The 3041-nt window shown below is 30.8% G+C and overlaps 1 protein-coding gene across 2 annotated transcripts in view; it reads left to right on the forward strand.

Moving 5' to 3' along the window:
• GRIA2 (glutamate ionotropic receptor AMPA type subunit 2) overlaps positions 1-2036 on the forward strand; it is a 188060-nt gene extending 186024 nt beyond the window's left edge. For both annotated transcript variants that reach the window (XM_072621355.1, XM_072621354.1), the window contains one exon: positions 1-2036. This exon is cut by the window's left edge and continues 545 nt beyond it. The gene's annotated coding sequence lies outside the window, so the exon portion shown is untranslated.
• Positions 2037-3041: the final 1005 nt, after the last annotated feature.

Raw genomic sequence — 3041 nt, forward strand, 5'->3', positions numbered from 1 at the left:
TTAAAAAAAATATTTTTAGGTATTTTCAAAACTGGCTTTTAAAGAAATTTGCTTCCATAGTGGTCGGATTTGACAAAACAAATCAAACTGTGTGGGTGGGGATAGAAGTGATGAAGAAGGCATCAGTTCCGTATTTTTCAAAGCCAAATATGTAAATGCTGAAGAGAGGAAAAACATTTAAGAGGTTCAAATCTTGTAATTTAATATTGTTATTAAAACTTTACTGTATATCCTATTCTTTAACATTTGGTGTTAAAATCAAATTACTTGGCAATGCTTGACATTTGAAATAAAATTTTTCTATTGTTTTATTTGCAAATGGTTCAATTGATTTTGCTAGCTACAGTTTGGTCCTAGGTGAAATCATTTAAAAGGACGCTCTCAAGGTTGTTTGGCCTCCCCCACATAAACCTGTCTTTGCAAAGTTCAGATTTATCCCTCAAATGTGAATTATCTGATTTGGATGCTTTGGGGGAAAATACATCAAGTAAATCCTATATAAAAATGTTCAAATTACCAAGTATTCACAATAGGTTAATTTAAAAGCTGATCAAAATATGCAATATTTATTTAAAATATTTTAGATTTTCAGAAGACAAAAATGACACAAAGTCTAAAATACCTTGAAAGTATCTTTTTTTAGTCATTCCCATAATTGCCTAAATCCCTTAAATAAGATATGAGTCTATATTTTTGGAAGTATAGAAGCTTTCATAGACTTATGGGTATTTTTTTATAAGTTTAAAGTTAACATGAAATATGTTTTCTTTCCACTGACTGCATCAAGAAAAAGCCCCATGGCAGTGGAACTTATTCATTTTTTTCAGGTACAAAACCATGCTAAGCATTCCCATCGTGGCTAAGATACCACATTTCTGAAACTCTTTCAAGAAAGATCTTTTTGCCTTCTAAAAAAAGAGTATTATGTGGCCCTTTATAGCAACCTTTATGTTTTTTAAAAATAACTCTGATATTTGATTTAGATTTTTAAATTGGTATTCATTCCTGAACACCTACCCATTCTTTTGTAATCACTCATTTCTATAAAGCATCAATAGAGCACTTGCCTTTTTGTCAAGTGCTTTTATGATTCATATCTATTATATTCCATAAAAGGGAAGGGAAGGAATACAACTTCATTTGAAAAAAAAATAGTCTCATATTACAGAAAGTAGCCTGTAGTGCTCCCATCTTCTTCATTAAGCTTAGCTGTCTCTGAACCACATATTCTGAGATAATCCATGAAATTTTAATGCATTACTCCTCATCTGGAATGTGGGAGGTGCATTTTAAGTTTAATTAATCATCAATGCTAGGATGACCAAATTGCAGAATAATTGTATCCCTAAGGTACTCAAAATTGGTTTTTAAAAACTTAAAAAGAAATGACTGTATACAGTGGAAAGCTATTTATTGTAGCTCTGGGCCAATTCTTCTGAAAATTGTAACTTAACAAATCTCTTTGTCAAGCTTGAACTAATGTATATAATTGAAATAATGTAAAGTTATATTTTCATGTTTTTATAGTTACGACATGACAAGAATACACAATGTAAGAGTATTTCAATTATGGATAATGTTGATTGGATAATGCACATCACAGTAACAAACAGTAATCATAGTTTAATATCCATGTAAAGGTGCATCAATATATTGCTGTATAAACTACGTCTGTGTGCATTTAGGTGACAAGTAATCTTGAGTGATGACAGCTGTCTAAAGGTTTTTTATTCATTTTATATAAAATGTTATCAAAAGACCAAAATGTTTATGAACTATTCTTATGTAAATTTCCAATGATCCTTTATTGTACCATTTTGTTTACAGTATGGTATCTTATTTCTGCTGTGTTAAGTGAGTCTCAGATTCAAAATAGACATACACTTTCTACAACTTCTCACAGAGATGTTGGCATCCCTAATTTTTCATGTGTACCTCTATGTCAGAAAATGCTTTTGATTTTATTTTTAAATCTAACACTGATGGCTTTTCTGGAGTGTTGTACAAACTTAAATCATATATAAACATGTTCTTAAAAAAAGGCAAAAGATCCTTAATTTGTTATTTGGTTTTGCTGAGAGGAACAAAGGCAACAAAAGATTTCATTTCCACAGTCTCTTAGGAAAAACTTCGTTTGTGTCCTCAGTTTGTCTCTTTATATGGAAAATGGGGGAGGGAAAGTTGCACTAGGTGAATTTTCAAGTCCTATCAATTTATAACATTCTATGAATCTTGTTTAGGAGAATTTTTTGCAGAATTTTACAAGTCAGACCAAGCCAGGTAAAATTACTAGAAATTTCAGTATTCTAAACACATAGTTATTATGAATCTTGACAGATTTAGACTTATCTTTATTCATTCATTCTTGTGATAGCTTGTGATATAAATGAAACTGTCATACATCTTACCCATTATTAAACATCATTAAGTCAGTTTAAATATTACTGCAACTACACCCAAATGAAAGAACAAAGATGTGGCTTGATTTTAAATACATGTCATTAACAATACTCCAATTTTTAAAGCAAGAAAATGAGTCATGGTTTTAGTCATGGTTAATTCTGATGTGTACACCAAATGAGCTTTCTCTATCACCCCCTCTCCCCCCAAAAATAATGCAACTGAAATCCTATAATGTATTGTTTGAGCTTTTATAGAAAAAAGATGATATTAGAGAGTTAGACAATCAGAAATTTGATAGATATTTTGGCAAAACGGAAAAAATGCTGGATCCAGAGTCAGAAGACGAGTTCATATCCGAGTTTCACAACTCATTCATTATCTGAGTGACAGATAAGTCATTAAGTCTCATGTCTTCAAATTCTCCTTTGTTCAATGAAAGGTCAGGATTAGATGATATTCATCTAATTCTGATCCCTTTCAGCTGAAAAGCAATGTTTCTATGACATCCATTATCTATTTTATCTGATCAAAATATTTCAGTGCCCAAGGTAAAAAATTCTTTACCTAATTGAAACTATTCAGGTCCAAAGGTATGCTGAAAGAGCCATTAACTATCCCAGTTCATTAAAGGAATATTT

Source organism: Notamacropus eugenii, chromosome 6, assembly GCF_028372415.1.
Source record: "Notamacropus eugenii isolate mMacEug1 chromosome 6, mMacEug1.pri_v2, whole genome shotgun sequence".
In the NCBI taxonomy this organism is placed as follows: Eukaryota; Metazoa; Chordata; class Mammalia; order Diprotodontia; family Macropodidae; genus Notamacropus; species Notamacropus eugenii.